Genomic DNA, 12,695 nt, shown 5'->3' with positions numbered 1-12,695 from the left:
AATATTTAATCCCCATGACTTATTCAAGTGTCATTGTTAAATTAATGGTTATGAATTCAACCCTGACATATAATAACCTACCTTCTGATCATGACTAAAATCAACAAGGACATCAGTAGTATGAAAATAATCTTAAACTTTCAACTATTGAGAGATATTATTTCTTCAGGTGATTTGTTAGGAAATAATCCCACCTATCTCAATGGGAGGTGATTTCATTATTTCATCCCCTAAATATTTAAGGTATATTATTTTAATCCATGTCACATCTCCATTAAATAACACGTTCAATCATCTCTCGTATCAGTGTTCAAGCATCGAGAGGGGATATTTAAGGACACAACTCCATATTATTTAAATGAGAATTAATGGTCTTCTTGTCTATTTAATCCTTCTTTATGGTTTCACATTAGTCAGGTGGGACAATGGAACTAACATAGGTTGGAGTCGATGCATCTTTGGGAGTATTCTCAATATGATTCAAACCCATCTCGTAAGAGAATCCTTTGATCTCTAGTTGGTTTATTAAGAACTTTGTCTATAATATTTGGTGTATTCAATTAATAAATTCTAGAGGTTTTTGGTAGTTTGAACAAATTAGGATTTCAATATATGGAATTTGATTTTAGGCTCTAACTCTAGATAAAAGTAATAATTTCATGTAGCATCTTCTCCTTTATTCTTTTGTGGCACCCATCCCTTTTCCTCTTTGTATACCATCAATAATCAAAATATATCACTCCATGCATTAATTTTTAAAGGTCTAGGATATGTCATTCTAGTTATTCTTGGAATTAGATGTGATGGAATCCTAAATTTAGGTTATGTAAACTTATAGAAGTGTTGTGTTCTTGTGGCATTGCTTCTAGGCTTGTTGGGTACAAAACCTTATCCATGTGTTGGAATTAGCTTTGGTTGGTTTAGTTCTATTTTGATTCTGCCACCTGCATCGATCTTTGTTCATGTTTAGAAACTATGGGTTATAGGGACATGCGGGAGGTTCAAATAATTCTCAAGGGCATGAAGAGTTTGTACAATTTAATAGAACCTCCCCATTTTCAATGGCTTAAAAAATCCATGGAAAAAAACATGAATGTGCTACATAAAATGCAACAATTATGGATCTCTCGCCCGAACAAAAGAAAATATTGGATGTTTTAGGAGCAAAGTGTAGTATGATTAGGAACTTGATTATCAATCTTAACAAAGACTCACTCCATAAATGCAAACGACATGATGTCAATCAACTCTATTCTTATGGATTAAAAAGGAAATAGGACAATACATGAAATGAAAAATGACACAAACATCAAATAATAAAATTCTCTTCCCTCCAATATAATTTAAGACGAACCCCGAGTTTTACAACTTAATGACGTAATTTAACCAACAATTAATTTATCCAACATTTTTGACGTCGCTGGCGGGGAAGTGTATATAGGACTTTATTTTTTATTTTGAATTGCATACCATATTAGATGGATTCATTTTCTAGATGCATAGTTAAAATCATATTCAAATAATTTAGGATGCATGTATAAAGAACAAGATTCTAGGGGTAGATTTGTAAATAGAGATAGAGAATGTAGTTCAATACCAACATACCAACTACCATTGCTAGACCACGTAGAGCCACACCATCCACTGATACTAAAATACATAAATATGAAATTAAGCCTAGGGATTCACCAACCTCATCTACAGAAGTTGTTGTTGAAGAACCTACATCCCCTACTAAAGGAGTCATATTTATTTCTTCAACAAGTGAATGACTCTTAGGATAAGAGTTAGAAGTACCTAGTGAGGAAGAAGAAGAAATAGAAGAGGAAAACTTTTCTAAAATACCATTAGTAGAAGAACCAGAGGAAGAAGAAGTAGACAACCCTATTGTTGAACCTTATATTAGCTCTGAAGAATCTACAATGGCAGGAGAAGGAGAAGGAGAAGTACACAATGGAGAGGAAAGACCAAGGATTGGTGGAGGAAGAGGTAGAGGAGGTAATAGAGGAGGTTGAGGTGGTAGAGGTGGAAGAGGAGATGATAGAGATTTTCATGAAGAGGACCCTTTTGGATTCCCCATTTTAGATATGGATACCACTACTACCATGAAAAATATCTCACCAACTATCCTTCCTAATTTTCATGGCTTAAGAACTGAGGACCCATAAACATTTATTTTTCAGTTTGATGTATTGTGTAGAACATATGATTATTTAATTGACACTCAAAAATTGAAATTATTTCCCACTACTCTAAAAGATGGAGCTCTTAAGTGGTTCGTGGGTCTAGGAACACATTGTTTTAGAACATGGGATGATATGAAAAGAATATTCCTAGAAAATATAAATATTATTGCATACACCATGACCTTAAGGATAAATTCTTTAAGATGGTTCAAAAAGAGGATGAAAACCTTGAAGATTTACTGGAATTATTTTCCTACAATATTAAAAGGGATAAATTGCATAATTTAGATGAGGTCACATTAAAGACTCTCTTGATAAAAACCATAAGGAATGAATGGGTTGATCTTCTCAATTTAATGGGAAAAGGAGATGTATCTCAGTTGTCATTTAGAGAAATTTGTGAGTCGTGCAAACACGTTGCAAGAGGAAAGGAAAAATACGGTAAGAACCTAAGAGGTCCAGTCATGTCAAGAGTAAGAAAGTATGCATTTGGAACAGTAAGTAGAGAAAAATTAGGAAATTTGATTGATAATTTTAAAATTGATATCCTTGGAAATCTTAGTGAACAAATAGATACTTTAAGGATACAAAACAAGTAAAAAGCCAAGAATGTTGCACTATCTATTTTATGTCCTAGACGTAGGAAAAATCATGCTTTACGAGAATGTCCTCTTGATAGTCTTGAAATATATGTTATATGTGTTGAAAATCCTGATACAAAGGAGTTCCCTTAAATACATGGACTTAAGGATGTGTTTCAAGAAGAAGCTAGAATAAGTCAAGTTGAATCACTTTTCTATGTTGCTCCCAAGGGACCTTGACAACCTCGACAAACATGTATGGTACAAGATCCCAATGCACAATATCATCATATGCAAAACCACAAAGTAATTGGAATACACCTATACCTTGGAAAACTTGGCCACCTCAACCACAAAACCCATCTTGGTCACAAGGGTGAAAAAATTATTATGGTAGGAATCCTTAGTATCCTCAATTTCAACAACCATATCCTTAGTACCAACCTCAGTATTACCCTCCTCAACCTTCACAACCCACTCAACCACAATTGTAACCTCAATTGACTTCAATTCAACCACTTCCTTTGCCATCCACTCCATTTCTTCATAAATCTAATCAACTACCTGCACAACCACTCCTAAATATGAATAATAAAACTCCTCAACAACCCATCTATAATGTCGAGGGTCAAAATTTTCAAGCTTGTATGATAACTCCTCTAGGTTTAAATGATGTCCAACTTAGATTTGGTCAAGTCTTGCAAAAGAATCACCACCAATTGTCATCCAAGTATATAAGGAGGATAACGTTCCTAAAAAGGAGGCATCTCTTGATTAAGAAAAGACTCTTGCAAAGGAAGATGTTTCTGCAAAATTAGGTGACAGCCAAATAAAATCAACTCCTACAATTCCTCTAGTAGAACAACCTTTGTCTCTTTATAAAGTTCCCATTTTCCAAAAGATATTCAAATCGATAAGGGAGTATAAGGGAAAATAATATTACTTGACTACAACATGCTAAATGAATTGAAAAACATTTGCATCAGAATTCCTTTACTCCAAGCTATTAAAGAAATACCCATCTTTGCAAAAACAAAAAAGGAGTTATGTATTAAAAAACCAAGAAGAAAAAGAAAATAAATTAAAAAGATCGTAGGAAAGATTGTAGAAAATAAATTGGTAGGAAATATTGTAGATATTGGGATGGGGAAACCAATAGTCCAAAAATATTTAGATCCAAGTAGCCTTATTGTAAAAATTCACATTGATGGTATTGAAATTCCAAACACTCTAATCGATTTAGGAGAAACCACTAATATCACGAGAAAACATTATATGAATCAATTGAAACTCCCTAATCATCAATATACCCCAACTTTATTGCAATTAGCAGACCAATCTGTTGTCAGACCTGATGGTATATTAGAAGATGTTTTGGTATCCTTAGATTCATGGGAATATCTTGTTGATTTTATGATTTTTACTCCCAAGAATAATTTAAGAGGGAACCCATTGATCCTTGGTAGTTTTGTTTTGTTTTTTTGTTTTGCTTTGTTTTGTTTTTTTTTGTTTTTGTTTTTGTTTTTGTTTTGTTTTGTTTTTGTTTTTTTTTTTTTTTCGAATTTGTCTACTCCTATATTGATACAAAATAATTTTACACAGAGGCCATAGCCTCGAGAAATCTAGCCCAGAGATGCGGCATGCTTACATAGCATAGCTGAACATTGTCCAAAAAGACCTGCTGAGGATTGACCTGAAGGACTGCTAGGAACATAACCATGACTAGTACAAAGAAACATAAAACCCCCATTATCGTGCTTGAAACTAAAGATTGAACAGAGGTAATTCAGCAACCATATCAAGATAACTGGACCCCGGCAAGTAAACCGAGAAGCACTGCCCAGAACAGAACTGAGGACAGACTTCAAAAACAACTGAGACCGAAATCGAGACCAAAACACACAGGCTAGAAGAGTGTCACCCACGCAGGGGAAACCGGCAATTAGACTTTGGATCAGGGGACTGAGCATGAGAACTGGTAAGCATATCATGACGGTAAAATAGGTGAAAAGTGAGCACCCTCGAGCATACAATGAATCAAAAAACCAATGAGCACATACCTGCTTAAACGTCATGAGAGGTGGAGGGTTGCTCTTCAATGATGCGGCATCCATATTTGTAGTCGTCTTCGTCCTCAGAGGGATGGCCCTCTTTGCTTAAAGAACCACCGCCGGTAGGGACACATTGATCCTTGGTAGTTGATGAGCCTCATCATTGGGTAATTATATGGGCCTTAATTACCCTCCTAGCTTAGTCAAACCAACTCGTCTCACAACTTATTACATGTTTTGATTATATTTTGTTTAGTGAGATGAGTTAAAGTGACATATTATGTCTAGTGGACTAATATGCATTAAATGCAGGTTTGGAAGAGAAAATCAAGGAATTTGGGTAAGATTAAGGTTTGAAACTTGAATGGGACAAGCGAGAGATATTGTAGGAGGTAAATCCTCCTCATTTACTCCCCCCCCCCCCCCATTTGAATATTCCTCCATTAATCCCACCAACTCGGAGTGCAAGCAGCCAAGTCAGGGAGATTAGAAGGCAATCGAGCAAGTGATAGATAAAGAGTTAGTTCATCTCAAGTTTGGGAGTCGAGCCTCCCTAAATTTAAGGAAGTAGTTGGAGACTTTAGTTGTATAAGTAGAGAGGCCTAGAGCCTCATTAGGATTTGAATTTTTGTTGTAAAACTCTATCTATTTTCGATCTCCAGACTTGTGGAAGACTTTGATGTAATTTTCTATTTTGCTAATAAAAATTAGCTTTTTCTTGATTCAGTATTGAGTTAAATCAGAGGGCTGAAGCTCTTGGGTTAGGGCCCAACCCTAGCAACAAATTCTCCTCTTCTTGTATCTTTATGCTTAGCTTAGTTTCATAGATTCATGGTTAAACTGTTTTTAGAAGTATTTCATTGCAAGTAGTGTAGATTTGATTAATTGTTTATTAGTTTGCTTCCATTTGTGCCTTACCTCAGTAGCAATTTAGAAGGGATAAAAGAGGCACCAAAAATATGTCAGTAGGTTTCTTTGCCTCACTTCTTCCTTATGGGATCATGATTTGAGGAAAAGACCCTTACGCAGCCCAAAAAGACAAATTTCCATTTCTTTCATGATATTTAGAGTTTGTTGTACTTAAACTAGCACTTGATCAGTTTTGCAAAGTAGAATTCCATTTCCATCTCTTATATCTTCATTCTTGCAATAGATCTCATCCATGATTCCATGTTATTCAACAATTTCTCCATGCATAAGGTAGACGGTTAGTTCATTAAATTCTACTTTTCTAGCTCATGAGAATTCTTCTTGTTTACATGACTTTTGGAAATTGCACATGTTTGATGCAAAGCAGGTGGTTCAGAAGTAGACAAAGATCTCATAGCAAGAAACCACCTTCCAACTTCATCCACCCATAGGAACTCCTTGTTTTCATCAAAACCTTCACCAATTTCATCATTTTACATAGAAATTTCCTCAAGCATTTTGAGCGAATCCAACCATATCCTAAACTTGGTTTTGTGTTCTGAGTGATCCTAGGCGTTTTCTCACTCCATTCCACCCATCAACCACCTTCCCTAAGCCTTCCATCACCTCCAACAACCATCGTTTTTCTCACGATTGTATCCTATAGAAGTACAGGGAATCTTGTAGGTTTCTAGTACATCCTGTAGGTTTTCCTGTAGTGGCCTGTTTTGAGGCCGAATTGAGGGAAAACTTCTAGGAAGCCTCCCAAGGTCACTCAAGGGTCCCCCAAACCTTCCAACCTTCCATCCATCCACCAGCATCCCTAAACCACCTGCCACATCACCAAAAGAGATTAGTTTTCACACTTGATTTTTCATGAAAAGCATAAAAAGACAAGACAAATTTAGTATAGTCCTTTACATGCATAATAATTGTGTTTGATGTTTTTAACTTCCATGCTTAGGATAGTGTTGTAGGGAAAAGTATCTGATTCGGATGACCCTATCCCACTCTAAGGGTGATAGTACCTCAGCAACAACTGTAAACAAAACTACTTAAGGTTTACTTCTTTATGAAGGCAAGAGAGAATGAAGAAATGCACTAACCGTTGCCTTGCGCTTAATATTTGCTCCAATCTCTTCTCTTTGCTGCTTGCTCCTAGCTCTTTGCTCTTTTGCTGGCCCAGCTACAATGAGATCCTGCAAAATAACAAAGAAGGAAACTACAAGAAGCATGCATTCATAACTGATTCAAGGATTAGCATAAATCAAATATACAATCATCACAATACATCATTGAAACAAATGCATATAGAAGAACCTCAATAGCTTTTATTAATGGAAGAAGTAAAGTTCTGAGAAGGTTACAACCATTGAAGGCTCCAATCCAGCAACACCTCCCAGCAGAAAGAATTTCTCCTCTTCACCTCCTTCAAGCAATCACCCAATAGTTCTATAGTGAAACCAACAGCATATCATTACTTTGCACAAAATTCCAGCCTCCCTGAGCTCATAGGAGAGAGCTCAATATATAGATGAATTGAGAAAGGATGAGTCAGCTTGCAACTGATGTGTAGCTGCCTTGTGTCCTCTCTCTCTTCAGTTGATCTTCAGTTCTTGAGTCCACTTGGAGAACCTTGCTTCCACTTGGAGAAACAGAGCCTCTGACTCATCACAAGGCGAAATCCCTGATCCAAGTGTCATTTTTGGCAGATTCCAAAGCAATGACTCAGTGTGCCACTTGTCCCATCTCGCTCAGCGCAGGTGGCCTTTGTTCTACCTTCTTTGCGACGCAGGTACACCATGGAGGAGTTGAGTTTCAGCGCAGAAGCCTAGTGGAGCACCTGCTTTGATTTCAGGATTGCTTGTTTTTGAGTGTTTTCAGGTGGAGAACTGATCTGAGAGCTGTTGGTTTGCTGACCTTGTTCCTCTAGGGGTAGGAACATCATGTTTAGGGACTTTGGATCACTTGGATTATTGACAATTCATGCCTGATGCTGCAAGGCACAAAATTGTCTATAACAGATGCCCCCTAAAGTATGAGGTCGTTTATCGGGTGAAATGCTTTATTAGGAGGATCCGAAGTTCATTCAATCTGTTGAGAAGTGTCCTATAATAAGATACAATACAATACATTATTTTTCATACTTTTTCATGATCTAGCTGAGGCGGGCATTCCCATGCTCAGCTTTATAAATTCATTTTGGTACATAGAACAGACGATCGTCTGATGGTAGACTGATAATTCTCTGCTGAAATTATCATCCTTTGAGAAGGATGATCATCTGTTGCAATGATGTACACATCAAATGTCTTTATATCCTGAATATATATCACAGCCCGGATGGATGGAACTAGATCCGGGGTCTTCAATCTCTTCCGATCTTCACTCGATGTACAAGTCGATCCACGTGAGAATTTCTTGAAGTCGAACATGGAAAGACATCGCTTGATTACCGGTCAATGATGTAAACCGTTAACAAACGCGAGAGGAATCACCGATAAGGATGATGACCCTCAAGGTACAGCAGTACAATTCACATGGTGGGAATACAGGACTTGGCGTCGACCACCATGCAAAATCTTCTGGTCGAAGGTCATTGATGTATACCTGTCGCCGGAAGTGAGAAACTTGCCATTGAGGCATGCAAGCTTCAAAGTACTGAAGGGGTTGTTCCTAGATCAACTCCTTGGATAATGAGCTGATGTCGACAAGGAGCGATCCGTCAAAGGAGGGCCTTAATGAATCCCACATCAGTGACACGGAACGGAGCTAGTGATTGTGATGAGGTGAAAACAAACTATGATGTATGATTCAGGGTGGCGGTCATGAAATGGATGAAGGACAATGTATGGCAGTGGATGGGACACGGTTGACTCTTTGCAGAACAACATCTCTTGAACATATAACGACACTGATGTGATGGATCGGTAGCATTACCCCAAATGTGGATGGTGTGGCGAGGACCATGGTGATGAGACCGGTGAATGAAACAACCCAACCCGATGTGATACGGAGGACAAAGTGTCATGTTCAAGAGCGACTTGCTACCATTAAAGCTGTGAGGTTCTCCCAATTTTTCCCCAGTCATTGCTGACCAGTACCTCTTTATTTTTGTCAAGCTTGAGGAGGATAACATATGCTTGTTCTATAACCTGCCCTTCGGGCAAGCCCATCGCTATGTTTTAATGAGCCTAGCGATAGGGAAACTCGTTCTCGTCTAAAGACAAGTTTGTCGCTATTTAATGAATTTAACGAGTCTAACGACAAGGATAACTCGGTCCTTTTCATTTTTAGAGAGTCTGAAAAGGTACATAAAGTCAACTCCAGAATTCCTTTTTCGTCATCTAATCCCTTAAGTCCGAAAAAGTATAAAACAATACAGAAGGGATGAGTTTTCGGTACTTTTAACGAGCCGAACAAAACAAGCGCTCGATCTTTTTGTGCAATAATCCCTCAGGTCCAAAAAGATTAAAATCTAAAGGAGGGATAGCTCTTCCTGTCGTTTAACGAGCTGGAAGGCCAAAACTCGACAAACTTTTCATATTTTACGAGTCAGGAGAAAAGAGCTCAAAGAAGACTCGTCTTTTGAGGAACGAGTGATGAACAAGGCAGCAGCAGATTCCAGGTACAGGTTGGAATATTCCAATCACGGTAGTGTCACAAGGATGGCTTAGTGAAATCACTCTTCGCAGCTGTTCCTCAAAATGGGTAAACAACCATATGGAGATGAACGATTGGCCAAATGAACGGTGGAGGTGAGACTGCAAGAACACGACCAAGGGCTTTAATATGGCTGTCAAAGGTTACATTTACCAAGGTTATTTACCGGTTCATTTTTTCTGGGTGAGCTTGAACTCTAGGGGAAGATTGCTCACAACTTATGTTTATTTTTTAACGAGCATGAACTATGTGCTAAAACTGCTCAAATCTTGCGTTTATTTTTTAACGAGCATGAACTGTGTGCTAAAACTGCTCGATTATACCAGTCATAAGATAAGAAATGTCTCCTGTGAGATAGCTATTTTTTATGGAGCTTTATCTCACGAAGCTATGCTCCTAATTTGGCAAATTTTGACCTTTGCCCCACATCCTCTCTTCATGCAAGTTCGGAAACGACTAATCTAAAAAACAGATAAATAACCGCTCTTTGCTTGCACTCCAAAAGGTTTGCATGCCCCCAGGTATAAAATAGAATTTCAAAGCTGCCCCTCCTCTCCCTCACTTCTGCTTTTCTTTGGGTGTTCCCAGCTACTTATCATCTTGCCAATCTAATGTTAATGATACTTGTCTTCTCGTTATTCTAAGGGATCTTACGCGGTACTTGTCTTCCCGTCGGCCCAACTTTTAACGAACAGCTATTTGTGACAAGAGAAGAACACTACTCAAAGACAAAACATCAATGTTATTGAGGGAGGCTTGCCTCTTTCTGGTTACCCGAAGAATGGTTTTATTCGCTGCCGCAAATGAAACTCTTTCTTTGGCGATGTCTATCATTAGGTTACCTAAGGATGGTTACAATTTGTTGCAGCAATAGAAACTCATTCTTTGGAGGCTGCCCCTACTTATCCTTTAAAACATTTGTTTTAATGGGTGAGGCTTGCCTTTTATCCAAAGACGGTTACTATTTACTGCCACAAACGGATCCCCTTCCTTGGCAGAGCCCACTTATTTAGATAAAGATGAATGACCTTTGTCAAACAAGTAACCTTGACAAAAGAATCTTGTTCCAGAACAACCCCTCTTCCATTCACGGACGGGGTACGGACTAGTCATATTCTTTCGCGGAAATTCTACCCTATACCCAAGGTTTCTTCTGCCCAAAGCAGACCAGGGTGCATGCCCCCTGGGTTCCAGTCTTATCTTTCCGAATCACTCGCACTCATCGGGAAGTAGAACCGGGGGTGGAGGCATTTCTTGAGTGAATAAGCCATTCAGGGATGGTATTTGACTATTTGCGATGCGAGATCCCGGAAATGAAAGTTGGTCTACGAGCTTGACCATCTTTCCTTCGTGTGGAAAACACATTACTCTAAAGAGTGAGGAGACTATAGCTCCCATGCAATATATATAGTCCCGTCCAAGGAGTAGGTTATAATCCAAGGGTCCTTGGACGACCATGACGTTCATATGAACTGTCTTCTTCCTCAATGTAATGGGAACATTGGGGAGGATCCCTAAAGGGCGACTGGTTCCTTTATCAAAACCTGATAGATTTCTCATCTCAGGTAAAAGCGCTGGGGAACCCAGTGCTTTCCAAGCAATAGAGGAAAGGATACTCACAGATGCCCCTTCATCAATGATAGTTCCAGCCATTACCATTCTATAGATTTGGACAATGATTCTGAATGGTATATTGGCTGGTAACCGGGGTCTGCCTAGTTGGTTCCAATCAAAGGACACAACCAGGTTGCTTGGTGGTGGGACCGAATACACGGCCGGATACGACCCTGACGATGTTCCTCCCTGCGATAAAGGAATGGGCGCATTGCCCTGATGCTCATCAGAGTCTGTGTTGATGAAAAGAATCTGGATGGTGTCATCCTTATTCTCTTCAGTGAGGGTGTCATTCGAAGATGAATCTTCAACGACGGTGTCATTTGAGGATGAAACCTCTGAAGGAAGAACCGGGTCAACTGCCGTTTCGACCTTTAGACTTTCGTCTGGTCTGGATTCAGTAGGTTCATTCTCAATGACCGACACTTCAGCTGACCACTTGATCGGGCCAGCTGGATTTTCAACTATCGAGGGACTTGGCACGAGTTTTTGGTATCCAGGAGGAAGTCGTAACGGTGAAACCGGACGATCTTCCAAAACTCTCTTCGCCTCATCTAAGAATGGACAACGGTGGATGGCATGATCGCCTCCACACAGCATGCAGGGTGATCTTGGTCTCCCTTTTCGTCCTTCACTCTCGCTAGTTGACGGACTGCAATCAACATGACTACCAGAGGTTGATGCTACCGGATTGTGCATCTTGGGGGACCAGTCCCTTAGTATCCGGGGAATACAAGGACAATCACGGTGGAAGTGGGTCCCTTTGCAAATGACACATGGTGATTTAGGCCCGGTCGGTGCAGTGTGTGGATTTTTGTCAGATGTCTTTTGCTTGCCCCCAGTCGCCTTCGCCTTAGGCTCCTTCTGCTTCTTTTCTTTCTTCTTCTTCTCCTTCTTCTCCATGGGAGGCTGACTTCTGCCGGCTCTACCTTGTGAAGATGAAGGATCAGAGGAAGAATTGTAAGAAGTGGAAGGCTGGTGGGCAACTCTAGACTGGTCTGACTGTTGATTTGACTGCTCAGGATTTGTGGTGGTCTGAACTACATTAGTTGAAAAGAGCCATACAGGCAGGCCAATTGTCAATCCTGGAAGTGACAATGTGGCCATATGGGGCGCACCAACATCTCCCCAAGAGGAGAAGGGACTGGGACTTCCACCAAGGTGACTTCCTTGGTTGGTGGGCTCCATACTTTTCAACTGAAAGATCAACGTGGGAATAACAGGTGATTATGTTCCGTTTAAAATAAATTTTATTAACGACGCTTTAGACACAACTTTGCTTTTTCATGTTTTAAGAGTCGAGAAAAAGCTAAAGATGACTCTAGTCTCCTTCGATGTTTTAACGAGCCCGAAGTGACAAATGCTCGGTTGGACTTTTTCAGTTATAGAGTTTGAAAAAGGCCAAAAGAAACTACTCTGGAGATCTAGGCAGAGGGTGTGCCAAACCTTTCGCAAAACCACGGAATACGTTTTACGGTACGTGTGGTCAATCTTCGTGAATGCTGTGTTCACTGCATTGCGATCAGTAGGGCGGCCGACACGGCTTCCTAAGGATAAAGGATATATGCCTATAGGGGTCTCCCAATATATACTCGACGGTACGTGGGAGCACAAGTCCGTATTAGTGCCACCGACTCTCAGGAGGAATCACCCACCTTCTTTGAGATCGACAGTCACTACGTTTAACGACG

Source organism: Pinus tabuliformis, chromosome X (assembly GCF_031772625.1).
Source record: "Pinus tabuliformis cultivar Carrire ecotype Pingquan chromosome X, CPIR1, whole genome shotgun sequence".
In the NCBI taxonomy this organism is placed as follows: Eukaryota; Viridiplantae; Streptophyta; class Pinopsida; order Pinales; family Pinaceae; genus Pinus; species Pinus tabuliformis.
The sequence above is the reverse complement of the archived record's forward strand: the minus strand, read 5'-3'. Positions refer to the sequence as shown.